The sequence below is a fragment of the Gymnodraco acuticeps genome, unplaced genomic scaffold, assembly GCF_902827175.1.
Source record: "Gymnodraco acuticeps unplaced genomic scaffold, fGymAcu1.1, whole genome shotgun sequence".
NCBI lineage: Eukaryota > Metazoa > Chordata > Actinopteri > Perciformes > Bathydraconidae > Gymnodraco > Gymnodraco acuticeps.
The window spans coordinates 1,568,103-1,585,041 of NW_022990441.1; the positions used below are offsets into that span (position 1 = coordinate 1,568,103).

Sequence of the window (16,939 nt, forward strand, 5' to 3'; positions counted from 1 at the left end):
TACGAGACTCTTATCAAGAAGGACTGAGTCAGAAGGGGTAGTTATTCATGGCAAATCATCAAAATGACTTGATGCCCAATCTTCAGCTGTAGAGGGGCCTTCACCAGGATCAGAACAAGGTGTGTGTGTTTTATTGAGATGCTTTCTAAACCCGGAAAAAGTGCCATAAACTTGAGAACAACCAGCCTGACCGCATTTAAGGCGAAGTGTTTTACCTGAACAATGTCCGTGGATTAGCTTTAAGTGTTTTATCAGGGAATTAGAATTTGCCTGGGAGCTTTTGCAAATAAAACACAACATTTCAGTGTTAGCTCAATACAATATTAGAGCCCTCAAAACAATCTCAGTATCAACTCAATTCAGCATCCGAGCCCTCAACTCTGCAACCCTAGGATTCACCTTAGTGTTTTCCACATCGATTTCATAAATCGTGGTTTGCAAGAAGTTGTACACATTCACCAGATCCTGGTTGTAGGAGGCAGAGATGTTCACAAGTCTTTTTTTGCAAGTCCAAGTCAAGTCTCAAGTCTTTGGTCACGAGTCCAAGTCAAGTCTCAAGTCTTTGTGGGGTGAGACTTGATCACGTCTCAAGTCTTTGGTCACGAGTCCAAGTCAAGTCTCAAGTCTCTAAAAAATCAAAGTCTCATGTCTCTTCTGGTTGTAATAAGCCTTCTATTGTCTGCTGCTATCCAGTCTGTTAAGAATACTGCACAGCTATATCTAAGAAATTCAAAGCATTTACTGTATTAGTGTCACTCCTATATCTATTAGCATACAGTATCAGTACTGATTAGTTGTTTGCTATATGATCACTTTAAACAGGCTATTGCAATGCAATATGAGGAAAAACATCACACTTTAGCTAAATGCAAACAACTTATAAGCAAAACACTTCAGAATCAAAAATCAGTATCACAAATACTTTATTAATCCCCCGCAGGGAAACTGTGTTAAAAGTACTTCAAAGTAAACATTTGTTCTGTGCCATTTGCAACTAAAAAACTATTGCTGCAATATTATCTGAAATATACTGAACTGGTGATATTAAAAAATGACCTGTTCCAAAAGAGATATCTACCATTAACACCATTTACCAGCCAAATGCTGGTAAATCATGCAAGTGGCTGGTACTGTATGTTGCACGCACCAGCCACAAATAACAATGGCAATCTATTGAGTGGCTGGTAACATTTCAACATTCACTAGGCTAGCCATTTGGCCAGTGGACAAAAATGTTACAATTTGACCTCTGCAACCGTATTGTTTAATTACACTGGGTCTCTAATTACATCTTTTAAGTCTACTATAAATAAACATATTCCTCTATCCTCTCACTCAAACCCAGTGTAATGGTAACCTGATAAACCTGTAACATTAACGTTACGTGGTCAACAATAAACCTGTAACCTGCCTATAAACCGACAGATGTATTGATGTATGTAACTATGTATTTTTCTACGTTTAACGTTAGCCAGTAGATGGTGGCAGCGGAACGTAATGATTAACGTTACCGACCTTTTTTATGTCATGTCAAGAGTTGGATGTCAACGCCACTCAACGCAAACAAGTGTGACAAGCAAACATTCACTCATCTTTTCAAATATTCAGTTACAAAGCTAATAGCAAGCTAAGTTAACATTACAAAGCTGATGCTGAGCTAAACATGTTTGCTAACCGTCCATATGCGTTAATGTGACTGACCTCTCCGGGTGAGTTTTCAAGTGCCTGATGAAATTTGACGTTGTTGCACCAGCATCCTTGATTTTAATATTGCAGACTTTGCAGTGTGCGCTCCTTTTGTTGGTGCCGCCGGCGTTTTGTTCGAAGTTTTTATAGTTGAACCTAATTCCAAGCGGTACAGCTGCAGGTGTGCCGCCGGTCGCCATGCTGTTACCATGATGTTAATGTTAAAGGTGGGGTAGGTACGTTTGAGAAACCGGCCCGAGATACACTTGTTATATTCCATGGAATGCTCTTAACATCCCGATAGCCGGCCCGGCTAAAGTAACTGGATGGCCTACCTGCCTGTCAGCCTCCCATCGGGGCACAAACTTATCTCGTGCCCTCATTGGTCATGTGCGCGTTCGTGTGTGTTGGAGGAGGGGCTCTGTGAGGAAGTGGCAGATTTTCTCCGGTTGTGTATTTTCAAATTCTAGCGATCTCGAGCCGGTTTCTCAAACTTACCTACCCCACCTTTAATACGCCAAAAATAGAAAACACAATGATTGTTCACGAGTCCAAGTCGAGTCCGAAGTCTTTTGAGCAGGAGTCCAAGTCAAGTCTGAAGTCTCTGTGTGTGCGACTTAAGTGCGACTCGAGTCCGAGTCACAGACTCGAGTCCCCATCTCTGGTAGGAGGTACCAAAGACGAAATGATCTTTGAAAAGCTCATCAATACAGGCAAGACAGTCTGGTGACTTACATGGTATTGCGTGTTTGTCAATCACAATGAAGTACTTGTGAATCACACTCCTCTGGGTCCCCACAGCAAGCAGATAGGGTTGACGGCTCTCCATGATGCTGTCCAGATGCCCCTGAATGCTGGTCCCAGTCTGTGACAGAAGAACTTAGTTAGCCTTATTAAAATAATAAACGATTCACAAACTGTTTAAGAAGATGCATTTAAAATTACACAAATACCTTATCTTACCTTGATTTATGAACTTTAATAAAATTCTCAGGATTGTGAATGTGGACTAAACAGTAAACTTTCTTTTAATTTCATTGAACTGTTACCTCACCTTGAGAAACTTCACAAGATGCTCACTGGCTTGTCTGGCTGAGAGCTTTCCTGGTCTCTTGCGGCCCTGAGTTGACGGTGGCAGAAGGTGCACAAGGACCATAAGGGATGACATATCGCTGTCCCATCCTGAAAAAACAAGTACAAATGTGTAAACAGTCATTCCATTTGGCCTTAAAACTAATTATCCGTTCAATGAGAACAAATATTTTATTCCATTGTACCATTTTCCACTTCTGTTGTGGATCCAGCATTTTGAACCAGGTCTTGAAGGTCGCCTGTCTGTGTGAGGCCACGGCTTTGGTCAAGGACTTTCTTCTTTCTTCTTGGCCACTTTTCCAGGAACTTTGCAGAGGTGACATCACCAAACAGAAGATTAAAGTCCTGTTCAATCTGCAGACAAGATGGAATAAGACAGAAAAGTAGACATAAGGGTCATGAAAGATTTCACATCCCTAACCAGGCTTTTGTAGAACAGTAATAAAGCAGTCAAAGATCCACATACCATTCCTGGTATGTCTAGGAATCTTGGAAACGCAGTGAATATTTCAGAAGACTTGACTGGGTCATGAAGCATCTTTTGGCGATATGTGAAGGTCTGCTTCATCTTCTCCTTGACAATTGCTTCATCAGCTGAGTGCTTCATCAGTGCGATAGCCTCGCAACACAGGCTTTCAGTGGTTAGACAGTTTGCCTCTGTGAAAGGGCCTCTATCAGCTTTTGGACCACCTGTAACAGAGGTGGAATGTTTACTGAATACTGTGTTTGACTGCTCTTTACATACATATTACATTTTGTTTTAAGTTATGTCATCAGATGAAAGTAGATTAATTTGATACAGAAACAGAATAAATACAAACTACAAAAGAGTACAAGATTTAGAAAAACAAGCGTATACATTACATTATTCTCCAATCATGTGTTATAAATTAGATTGAATATCCACCTACAATACCAATCACATACCTGTTAGTGACTGACGCAGGGTCTTCTTTTGTCCCTCTGATGCTCCCTTTTGAACAAATTTCAGTCTCCATGCCAGGTACCCACTACCATCTTCCGCATTGTAATAATGCTCCTAAAGTAAAAGGGTGTAATTCAGTTTGATTAGCAGGTTAAATATAGTTGTTATCTCCTTAAAACTACACACTGAACTGGGCATTAATACCATTTAAGGAAAGCTTTAGGAGAGATGACAGATATGGTGGGAATACAGAAATGTTAATAGCTCTTTTATGGAGGTTATTCCCTATCTTTATTCAAGAGTGTGGTCTTTCAATTTGAGAGTATACTTTATTGATTTCAGTGCAAGTGTTTGAGCAGGAGAAGAGCAAATCTAAGTGCAAGCAGGCGCTATTTGGAGTGCGGAGGACAGGGTTTGAGGGAAATAAATACAAAATCTGAACGTGAAATCAAGAAATGATGCTCTCAAATTGAAAGAGCACGCTCTTGAATAAAGATCGGGAATAACCTCCATACTCTTTAGCTGAACTGGAAACAGTTCATTACAACAGTGTAATAATTTCTAAACCCTTATGGCAATTTTGGTAACGAGCATTGTCCACATCGAGACGGGTAAAGTTTAACCACACCTCGGAGCGCGTTCTCTCCGCCTCCTGTGTGTGTGTGTGTGTGTGTGTGTGTGTGTGTGTGTGTGTGTGTGTGTGTGTGTGTGTGTGTGTGTGGCTCATAGACTGTATCAGAGCCATATAATAGAAGAGTTACGACAACGGAAGTCCAAAAACGGTTATCGTCACGTGGTTCATGTAGAAGAGGATCGTTCCCCGGAAGTTCATGGCGGGCAATGTGAATGCATTGATAACAGGAGATAGAACTACGATTGTTGGTAATTATTAGTGAATAAAGGTTTTGATTTGCAATATTTATACAACAAATCGATATGTGTATGTATTTACATCAATATGTTTTAAAAAATAAAATAGAATTTGCTAATATTAAGTGATAATATTAGGATTAGTGTGAACAACTAGTTTACATGTTAGGCTAACAGTGCCTTGGTTAAAGAGCCTGTTGCTGTTAATTTATAGCTTTGAATTCTTTAAAACCAATATTATCTTCTTAAACTTGTATGGTAGTCAGGAGCATCACTTTCTAATGTGTATTGATATATTTAGAGGGAGGGGATCTAAAGTAATGCTTTAAAATTCAGATTAGATTAATGTCTACCATTTTCTTAAATTCATGATAGTTTCAGTAATCCCATGGTAATTGAGGACACAAGTTATCTAAATGACTAATGTCATCTTTATGGCTTTCAGAAAGGACAGGAGACCGACAGGTCCTACCAAAGGACTAGCAGCAGCAGCAGCAGCAGGATGATGATGATGATGATGTTAAATGTGTTGTTTTAGGAACATCCGTTGCAAATATATGGAATTCAATAAACATTGAATAGCATATCATGCAGTTTGTCTGTGCCTTTTCCTCCGTGTTGTCCTGGTTTGCTGTGCTGCCTCCTAGTCGCCACCATGGTTTGCTGTGCTGCCTGGGGATACTCAAATTGCTCCGAGAAAGGAGTACGAATGTACGGCTTCCCCACTGACACAGAGCGGAGGAAAAAATGGCTGACTCAAGTCAGCAGGAGCAATTTCACGACCAACAGCAAAAAATATGGGAGGTAATTATATACAAACACTGCATTTGCACTTTTTCACAAAGTTGAGACTCAGGGTGCAGGGTGAGGGTCTCAGTGCAGGTATTCAGGCTCCATTGAATCCCCCTCTGGTTCTTGTGCTGAAAGAGGGATAAACAGACAGGAGAAAGGGTTATACACACCTATATAGCACACCTATTGGATGGGAAATTGCCTTGGGGAGATAAGTTGTGGTCTTTGTTCCCAACTGAAGTTATGGAACTTTATAATTTGTGAGTTTAACAAAGTATGACAAATGGCATCTGTAACAGATGTGATATGAATTTCTATAAAGTTGTCTCACATTGTTGGTCATTTGTATATACAGTATGTAATGAGTATAACATGTCCAGTAAGTATAAAGTGTTTCCAAATACTGTGTATTCAACCACTATGGAATATGTATGTGGGCAGACAAGATTCAGACACAGTTGTTCTGTGTGTGAAGTAACCTCAAGTCACTCCGCAGGCACATTTTGATGCAGACCAGTTTGTCAAGACAAAAAAGGGCAAGACTAGGCTGAGAGCAGAGGCTATACCCACCATCTTCGTGCATCGCCCTGTGGTCAAAAAGAGAAGGGCCCCTGCACCACGATTCACCCCGGGACCTGTATCTACAAAGCCCATAGCTCATGATCACAGCTATAGTGTGAAAGGTGACACAGGTATAATAAGTATGAACTCTTAGTAACAAAAGTAATATTTGTTATTTTTAAGTGGTATAATATTTAAAATGTTCGAAAATTTACAGTGCCATGTCTTCTACTTACATTAGTCTCAAAGATTGAGGGAAGAAGGGATGAGGAGACTGAGAGAAAGGAAAGTGAGGGTGAAGAAAGAGAGGACATGGCTAGTGAGGAGAGACAGGGAGGGTGGACACCACCCACTCAGCCAGCAGCCAGTCAGCATACGAGGGAACCAGCAGCCAGTCAGCATACGAGGGAACCAGCAGCCAGTCAGCATACGAGGGAACCAGCAGTCAGTCAAACAGATCTATTACAACAATTAAAGAGAAAATTAAAGAGCCAAGAAGGAATCACCAAAAAAGCAAAGGCTGCACTAAGAAAAATCAGGAAGGAAAATGCAGCTCTCAAGAAAACAATGAAAATTAAAACTGCGGTCGCACTTGTGCGCGCAGTGATGAGCGGGCCCTCGCGCCCGTGCGCCTGTCGGGGAGGGCAGCCGGTCGCCCCGGCGTCAAGCAGACGCACGCGAGTCCTGGGAAATGAGCCGTTTCTCATTTCTATAATTTTCGCGTCCCAGACTCCCAGGTCCTCCGGCAGCGACCCGGAAACGGATGTCGGCGCGCCGTCTCGAAGGAAAACAAATTTCTCTAAAGGCTCGTCGAGGATCGATTATGGAGGAGGCTGTCTGGAGGAGCCGTAACCGAGGATACACTGAAGTATTCTCCTGAGACGATTTCAGCCAACAGTGATGTTTAAAAGTGGTGTGACGCATGGCTGGACTTCTGTCAACGAAGCACAGCTCTGCAAACTGTTCCCGTTGTGATTATAAGTTATTTGAGATGATCAAATGTGCATCAGACTTTCTGCCCTTTACCGTTTGTTTACTCACTAATCACTAGGGGTGTAACGGTTCACAAACATTTCGGTTCGGTACGTACCTCGGTTTTTTGGTCACGGTTCGGTTCGGTACGTTTTCGGTACAGCAGAATTTTTTTTCACAAAACAAAACATATATATTTTTGTATTATTATTATTAAACTGTGAATAATGTATTCACTCAAATAAATACAAAATATAATAAAATAAACATTAAGGTGCAGCATTTCGATGAACTGAAATAATCTGTATTTGAACTTTACTGTACTAGTACTCACAAAACATAAACTATTAGTTTTGGGTTTTTAATTATTATTAAACTGTGAATATTCACTCAAATAAATACAAAATATAATAAAATGAACATTAAGGTGCAGCATTTCGATGAACTGAAATAATCTGTATTTGAACTGTACTGTACTAGCACCTAAGCAGCCAGTTTGACATTAGGACTTGCTTGTCATTGTATTTTCATGTTTTTTTAAAGAAAAATTAACTTGTCCACATTGCTTGCCGAAAGGGCAGATCTGCTGGCACTAACAATGTCTCCTGATGTGGAGAAAACCCTCTCGCTAGGGACAGAGGTAGCAGATACAGCCAGGTAGCGCTTTGCTAACATGGCAACATAAGGATATTTGGTGTTTGTAATAGCTTTGGCTCGGTCTGATCTTGTTGCGAGTGGTGGAGGCTTAAATGCTAGTGGGAGTTGGGTTTGCACTTCAGTCTTTTTTCTTTTGGTACCGGTGATATTCACGTTCAGGTGATGCCTTTTCAAGAGTGTGCAAGTTTGATGTATTGCCAGCCGCGTAACCAATTTTAGTTGAACAATGCCAACAAACAGCTTTGGTTCAGTCCACCTGTCTTTGTCCGTCATCCTTGTACGTAACTGTGAAACCAAAATGTTCCCAAACCGGAGACTTCAATGATGCTGGAGGATTTTCGAGCTCAACTTTATCTGCGTTCGCCATTAATTTTTGACAGTTCCTCAAATTACTGACTACATTTGAACGCATCCCTCTGACCAGCTCTCATAGTATGCCTCTCATCCAATGAAATGACTTGCTCGCTCTATGACGCGTTGAACCCAATGTGAGCAAATTACTCTGAATGCTGCAACGCAGCACCTGAGATTACTTCCAAAAAGTTATTCACGTTCTCAATTTTTTACGTTTAACGTTATATTCGTTCGGTACACTTCGGTACACACCTGTACCGAACCGAAGGGCCCGTACCGAATAATTTCGGTACGGGTACATGTACCGTTACACCCCTACTAATCACATGTCCCCTGGATGTTAGGCTATTTTTTTTTCAATACAACTGCTTTCATTGTGATGCGATGTTTACAGTGAGAACAGCTGCTGAGGTCAGTGCAGAAAGCAGAACAGTGTGTATAATATATATTGCTCAATAATAAATGTAACAGGCCTACATTTCACACTTTATTTGTAGGCTTTAGGAGATATCTACAAATAAAGAGTAGGGTTAGGGAGTGTATAGGTGTCTGTTGTAATGAATATGCCGCTAGCAAAGGGCGTTGTTGGACTAACAGTAGGTGTGTGTGTGTGTTTGTGTGTCTGTTTGTGTGTGTGTGTGTGTGTGTGTGAGAGTTGATGTGCCAGGCAAACAGGCAGGTCTCAGTAGCTTATCTGACATATAATTGGTCAAAAATGGTACATTCTCCGTTAGCCTACAAGCTCCCCGTTTGAGCGAAGGACTATTCCTTCTCAATGTAGCATGACATTGGATATGCGCTGAAGTTGTCCTGGATTGGAATTTTTCCGATCATTCCCCTATGAGGAGTTTGCAGAAATGTCCTTAAAATGCATGAGAAACACACATTTTGTGAAATGACCCACTTTCTGGAGGGCGGGGCTGATAAAAGCAAATTTGAAATATGTCCGCAATCATAATAGCAATGTGCATACAGCGTTTTGTGAATATCGGAAAAAACTATATGCGAGTAGTTTGGAGTAATTTGCGACATGTAAATCGTCAAAAATGGTGTATTCGCTGTTAGCTTGTGACCTCCATGATTGAGCTCTCAAAACATTTCTTCGCAATTTAGCATGATATTGGATAGGGGCTGAACTTGTCCTGGATTGGAATTTTTCCGATCACTTCCCCAGGAAGAGTTAGCAAAGATATGCTTAAAATGTATTAAAAACGCAAATCTTTCAAAATAGCCAACTTTCTCGGGGGCGGGGCTAATGAAATGCAATTTGAAATATGTGTGCAATCATAATAGTAATGTATATACAGCGTTTCGTGAATATGGGAAAAACTATATGCGAGTAGTTTGGAGTAATTTGCGACATGTAAATCGTTAAAAATGGTGTATTAGCTGTTAGCTTACGACCTCCACGAGTGATTTTTCAAAAATGTGCTCCGCAATTAAGTATCATATTGGATAGGGGCTGAACTTGTCCTGCATTGGAATTTTTCCGATCATTCCCCTAGGACATGGGTATTCAACTAAAATTCAACGAGGTCCAGTTAGAGAAAATCTCCTCATGCAAAGGTCCGGAACATCAAAATGTCTAACTTGCTTCATGAATTAGTGTGATATATATTGAAGTGACCTGTAGCTTTATCAACGTCTGCATGTAATCAACAACTGACTGCCAATCAAATAAAGAAAGTACAATTCAAAAACAACAATATTTATTGTCAATGAACATTGAACTATACAGATATACAGTAAATACTGTGGATATGTGTAATGTTCCTCTTGGGCTGCATTTACAAATAAAATAGAGAAAATAAATAAAATAGCTTTTGAAAATATGTGCATCTTAAAAGTGCTTAATTTTAGATAAATAAAATAAAGTGTAGCAGCAGCTTGAGTTTCCCTTTTTCTTTGTTAACCGTTTCACATCATGACTTAACAGTTTCAGACGATTATAGAACAATATCAGTCTTTACACATCATAACAATTTAACAGTTTTAAAGTTTCTCTTTCTTTCCCTCTTATATTGCAGTCCCTCACTCACTTTTTTTAAATTCAGTGTAAGAATTGAGCTTGAGCTTGTCCTGCCAGGAGTTTGTAAATCTGGGCCGACATGGAGTCAGGGCTATTCTCATACACATGCAGGTGCTCATTGGTTACAGTGATGCAAACACAGGTATGGTGAAAAAAGAGAGAACTATTCGAAGCAGAAAAAAACAGCGTAATATACCATCTGACAAAGGCCTGTGCTATAATGCTTCAATTAACTGGCTATTCTTTATAATATACTCAGATCAATAGGAGACAGAGATGTTAAGTTATAAATCGAGGGTTTTTATTATTATTTACAGCAGGGGTGGGGAACCTTTTTCCTTTCAATTTTTACAACATCCTCTGAGGGTCGTACAAATTATTGAACTCAACCTCTGCTTAAAAAAACTAAAATCACAGCCCATTCATTTGGCCTTTCTTTCATGCTGTGCAAAGAAAAAGCAACCTCTTAATCCAGATATCTCACCATGACTCACGTATGCATGCATGTGCACGGTGTGGCATGACCACCAAAACAGAAAGATATGGACACAAGATGTGTGCAAATGTATTTAGTATCCTATCCATGTGAACATGATTTAAGTTGGGGGGGACCTCCTCTAGGGGGGTCCGGGGGCATGATCCCCCGGGAAGATTTGTTTTTAAATATTGAAGTTAAAAACATCAATCTGGTGCACTTTGAGAGCAACATTAAGAGATCTATGGATACATCTCTCAACGCCCATATGAAACAGAACTGTAAGCATATTTTTCTTTTTGGATATTTTACAAATCACTCCCATTTTAAACTCTATTCTTGTTATTTTAACAACTTTTTTGTTACTGTCATATAGTATTTTATACCTGTTTTTCATTTAGTCTCATTAATAACTATATTGATCATATCAAGGTGTGCCTTAACCTCACTGAGCTGAGGTTATTTGAGCCTCTCAGGAAAGAGCTCTCTTCCACCTGGTTGTAGAAAAGCTCTTTAAATTTGTTAGCATAGCTAGCTAACCAGATGCTAATAACAACAGATCGCCACTGTGCTTACAACTAAAGACACAGCCACGCAAACACTGCGGCATGTGTACGGCTCCTTATGGGTATTGCAATATTTGAAGGGCTGGAGCGGCGTTCTGGTGTCAGCACTCCTTTCAGACGAGACATATACCACGTGAAGACACGTTACGCTCGTGTTGTGTTCAAGGAACCTCTCCTTGGCCAGGAAAAAACAGGTACTCGCTTGTTTAATTATTTTTGCGGTCTAGATTTCTTCTTCTTTTTTGAAGTGAGAAGTTGTCCGTCAGTCAGACTGACGGACGGACTCCCCCCCCCCACCCCCAAAACGAAAACTCTTCGGTTCTCCACGAATTACACAAGTCACCCAAATCAGCGTTAAAAAACGGGAGGGGCCGAAAAATCCCCTATTAATGTTTTGATTATAGCTCCGGGTCCGTATAGGTCGGCGTCTGGGTCCGGATCCGGACCGCGGTCCGCCTGTTGCCGACCCCTGCCCTAGGAGGAGTTTGCAAGAATGTGCTAAAAATGCATGAAAAACGCACATTTTTCAAAATGGCCGACTTCCTGGGGGGCGGGGCTAATGGAAGGCAATTTGAAATATGTGTGCAATCATAATAGCAATATGTATACAGCGTTTCATGAATATCGGAATAACTATATCCGAGTAGTTGAGTAATTTGCGACATGTAAATCGTCAAATTGTGTATTCGCTGTTCGCTTACGACCTCCACGATTGAGCTATCAAAAATGTTCTTCTCAATTTAGCATCATATTGGATAGGGGCTGAACTTGTGTTGGACTGGAATTTTTCCAATCATTCCCCTAGGAGGAGTTCGCAAGAATGTGCTTAAAATGCATGAAAAAGGCCCATCTTTCAAAATGGCCGACTTCCTGGGGGGCGGGGCTAATGGAATCTATTTACAAATATGTCCGCAATTCCATGAGGAATGTCTGTGCCAAAATTCGTGAAGTTCTGAGAAACTATATGTGACTACCACACAATAGAGGGCGCTAGTGAGCAGTTTTTTTGAAAGATTACGGTTTTTTTTTTACATTCTCGAAAAGGTTGTGGGCTCTGACGTGTGTTCCAAGTTTTGCGTCCGAAGCTCATTTTATGCTATCGCAATTTAAAAAAAAAGTATAGGCCACGCCCACATTCTGGATTTGTTGCGACACTTTATATCTCAGTTCGTAGTCACCCCCAGAGTATGTGTAAAAAATAAATAAAAAGATTCGTCAATCCGTTCTTGAGTTATAAATTGGTGGTGTTTTTGGCACCCTCTATAGTCCAAAATATAAATTATTTGGTGTGCCTATTCCCCAACACAGATTGAACCTATCTACCAAAATGTGTGATGTTTGGATACATTGTTGATGATTTATGAGCATTTATTTCTAAGCCCCGCCTTATTGCGTGTACGTTTTGATTGACGGCGGCAATATTTATCGTCCTAACATGCTCATTTTCTACGGTAATGTGTCTGACCCGCCACCGATGCTGTATACGAAGTTTGGTGTTGAAAAACTGAAAATTGAAATTTAAGTGAATATTTAACTGTTTTGAACATTATGCTAATTTAAATTTTAAAAAATGTAGGCGGAGCTTAGGGTTCCAAGAGGATTATTTGTAGAGCAGATCCACCCGAATATGTGGCGCTAGCGAGCACGTTGGAATATTTAACCCATTGACTCCAGAATATTGTATTTTTCACCAGTCCTGGCGTCCGTGCAAAATTATAAAACTTTGTCAGCGTCCTAAAAGCCTCAAAAACAGGAAACGCCAGCAGAAAAATAATAATTCCACCAATAGGTTCCTCGCACTTCGTGCTAGGACGCCGTTGGGTCCTAGTGCTCCGTGCTCGGGCCCTAATTAGGGACAAGAAATATAAGAAAACGTTTTCAAAAGACCAACTGAAGGCATTAGGCAGACTCACCACAAAGGGGATGAAATGGAGCAATGAGACAATTAAGAAGGCTTTAAAAATGTGCTTTGCGAGCGGACCAACGGGTTACAAAACTCTGCAGGAATTGAAGATTCCCCTTCCAGGAATAAGGACACTGCAAAGAAGGATGCAATGTGTTACGTTTGAGCCTGGTGTGTTGACAGAGGTCTTTAATTTCCTAAAATTGAAGGCAGATAGATTGACAGACCTTGAAAGGGAGTGTGTGTTGACCTTGGATGAAATGGCAATCACACCAAGTGTGGAGTTAGACATGATTACAGGCAAACTGTACGGTGATGTGACTTTACCAGGTCACACAGGGGTGGCAACACATGCTTGTGTGTTTATGTTGGCTGGAAACACAACACGGTGGAAGCAAGTAGTGGCATATCATTACACTGGCAATTCTACCAATGGAGCAGAGTACAGGCCAATCATTATTGATATAATACAGAGGGCAGCATCCATAGGGCTACATGTGCTTGATGTCACCACCGACATGGGTACACTGTAAAAAATATTTTGGATTGTAGTTCCTTTAACTCATTTATGTGAGTCAGGTCACCTACATTTGGCCAAAAAGTTGAGACAACTAGAAACGTCAAGTTTGAATCCATTCAACTTGTCTGTGAAATAAAAATAGTACACTCAATTCAGAATGATGAGTTTGCTCAGCTTTTGCACATGCGCAGAACACTGCCCCTGCAAAATTGTGTGTGTCAACCCGTGCATCCAGCATCCTCCCTCACCTCATGGAACAAATTGAAAACTAAGCCTGCGCGGTGCGGTTGAAATTGTGAAGAATTAGAAGAAGAATTACAAAAGGTGAGTTAATAATTGCTTTTTTCCGAGTTTAATGTTCAAATGTACCTATATATGTATAACGTTTATTAGAGGCTAAACCTAACTAGCCACGGTGGCCGTGTTTCCCCTCTTAGTTAGTGTAGCTAGCTAACGTTAGCTAGCAAGTGAATTCAGTCGTTGCAAGAGCCAAAATGTGCATGGGGGTTTCAGAATGGTTTAGTTTCCTGGGATATATTCAAGATTCAACATCTGTATTGGCCATGTACATGCTTCACACATACTAGGAATTTGTATAGGGCAGTGGTTCTCAAACTTTTTCACCTGGCCAGCTACTTTCAAAATGACCAACGGTTAACTGGGTGGGGTTGCTATGGCGTTTACTAGGGATGCTCCGATCAAACAAAACAACACATTATTACATTCAAACTAACTACTTATAGATGAAGTACATCATTCAAAAGTTTAGATTCACTTTGGATAATAACACGGGAGAAACGGAGGCTCTATTTTCCTCTCTCTTCCGACAGCCAGTCAGTTTCAGACTCATGCAGCTCGCTAATCCGGTAATGAGTGACGAATAAACATATTTATAACTAGTTTAGCTTGTTCCAGAGGTAGATAAAAATAGTTAAGTGTGTTAGGTCTAACTTGTGTGTGTGTGTGTGTTCCGCTCAACGGTCCCTCACAACAGGAGGAGCTGCGGCGGTGATCATGTAGAGCTGCGTGTGGCGGAGGTTGAAAGCAGATGGCCAGCATTGTTTTCAGAAAGACAAGTGAGTATAAAGCTTTCACATGTACACCCCCTCTTTATAATTGAAGAATAATTTTAAAGAATTGTTATTTGTCATTAGGGGTGCAACAACTAATCGACTTAATCGATTACCAAATTAGTTGGCAACTAATTCAGTCGTCGATTCGTTGGTGACGTCATCACATGTGTTCTACACACCCGGTTAAACTCCAACGTTATCGCTCTTTTTTTATCGATACAGGAGACATTTAAAAACATATGTCATATGTATTATTGCTACATAAACATTATATCGCAGTCTTAGTGTCGCCAACTCCGTTTCTAATATGCAATATGACTACAAAATGCGTCTATAATGTATTTTCGATCTTCCCCAATTCAGACGAGAGATCTCTCCCCCGCCTGCTTGCGAGGGGGCGGGCGGCAGTTTACACACACGCAGTGGCTACATGCATGCAACACACACACGGAGGAGATGGCGGAGAGAACGCGCTCCGAAGTGTGGTTAAACTTTAGCCGTCTCGATGTGAACAATGCTCGTACCAAAAGTGCAATAACAGTTTATAATGTTAAGGGTAACGTTTTCCACGTCAGGTGTTATGTATGCTAGCAGCAACACATGGAGTTAACTCAGTTATAAAAACATGGGTTAATGATTAGAGGTAACAGAGTTATTTATTTTGTTAAAGTTTCAGCTATTCTGTTTACAGTTCTGTCATCACATTATTTAATATGATTGTTAAAACATTGTTGTTTCTTTTTGATGTGAAATATTATTTATTTAATTTAAATAAAAAGCAATGTTAGTTTTGTTCACAATTTGTTTAGTTAGTTTACCTTATTTCTTGTCAAAAGAACCGTTAATAGCCTACTATCGTTAAAAGGACCGGATCGATAAGCAGTATCGATATAAGTAGTAGTACAGTTAAAACCTTAACGAGCCGATTAATCGATTAATCGTTTCATTAATCGATAGATTAATCGATTATCAAATTAGTCGTTTGTTGCAGCCCTATTTGTCATACAGCTTTGACACATCAACACACTGCGTGCAGTGGGAGGCGACACATCAACACAAAAACACATGTACAATGAAATGTGCTCTGCTTTTCACCCATCTGTGCTGTCCTTCGTCCAAGGGCAGCCAAGGAGCAGTGGGTTGTCTGCAGGGGCCGCTCCCTGTCCAATCTTGGGTCAGGGACGAACAGGAGAGCAATCTATTCTTCTGAATGTTTTAATATTGGGGTTCTGTTTTGGTCCCTTACAGATTGCTGCTGAGTTCACGCGTCTTGTGGCTTGCTGACCTCCCCAAGTCCTTTCTTTCTGGACTCGACCGGCATTTGCCAAGACTGCTCGAGTTGTACAAAGCACTGAGAGAGACGCGACACAAAGATTCACCGTCTGCTGGAGTCTGAAGTAAGTCAAGAAGTTGCTGTTAGATTGCTGCTAGACCGCCCCGTTAATACAGTGATGTCTTTACATGCCGGAGACCAAACTCTTTTATTTTTTATCTCGGTGAACATTTTTAGTTTTTGAAAGACTAGCTAATAAATATGGATTGAAGCAGAATATTTTGTTTTGATAAAAACATGTTTGTCTATGATGAAAATTAATACATCTATCTTTTTTACAATAATGTTGACTTTTGGATCTTTACAATGCCATAAAAACACATCCAAGCAACACATTAATGTAACAGATCACATGTAATATAGTCAGATCTATCCGTTGCTCTAGGTGGGCCAGTTGATATATAAGCCTATTCATTTAGCATTCACACAGTCGGTGATATTTTGCCAGCTGTCCTTTCTGCATTTGTCCGTTTAAACTGTGTTGCTTTTAGCCGGGTTTATGATTTAACTTCTTGGTTCTTACGATCTGCGAGCACCATGCTGTGATTGGTCAGTAGGCGGCGCTTTTGTACGAGTTGATCTGATATCACGAACATAACCTGCTCCGGAGCAGGTTAGGCATTCAGCATAAGTTACCGCGTTGATCTATCCCAGTAAGAAGTGAACCACCTTCGTAGTACAGAAACCCAGGGTTAAACCTGAAGTGACCTCGCTAACCTCAATCCTGCTTCGTAGTACAGGCCCCTGGTCTTTCTAGTTTATTTTCTTGATGCCTGTTTTGATGTTTTTGCAGAACTCCAACCAGAACAGAAGGTCTGCAGCACTTCTTGGACTTGCCATATTTCATGAAGGATCCCTCCAACTTCATCAAGTTCTGCCGAGGTACGTTTCAAACTTAATAAGAGATGAGTTCCTTAGTGTTAATGTAGCACCCACCTTGACAGGCCATGTTCTTGCAGATGAATTTCATCTGTTGCCATCAGGGCGTAGATATGCTCTACCTGCTCTTAAGACTAATCGCTTTTCAAAATCATTCATCCCCTCTGCACTCAAACTTATACATTCTTGGTAGGTTTTTTTAACTTGGACTATTTATTTATTTATTTATTGTGATGCTATGTGAAACTACTT

The 16,939-nt window shown here is 40.5% G+C and overlaps 1 long non-coding RNA gene across 1 annotated transcript; it reads left to right on the plus strand.

Moving 5' to 3' along the window:
• The first annotated feature begins 13,546 nt into the window (after positions 1 to 13,546).
• LOC117552274 lies at positions 13,547 to 15,753 on the plus strand. The gene is made up of 3 exons (XR_004569917.1): positions 13,547 to 13,726; positions 14,397 to 14,478; positions 15,724 to 15,753. It is a non-coding gene; the product is annotated as an uncharacterized LOC117552274 (long non-coding RNA).
• Positions 15,754 to 16,939: the final 1,186 nt, after the last annotated feature.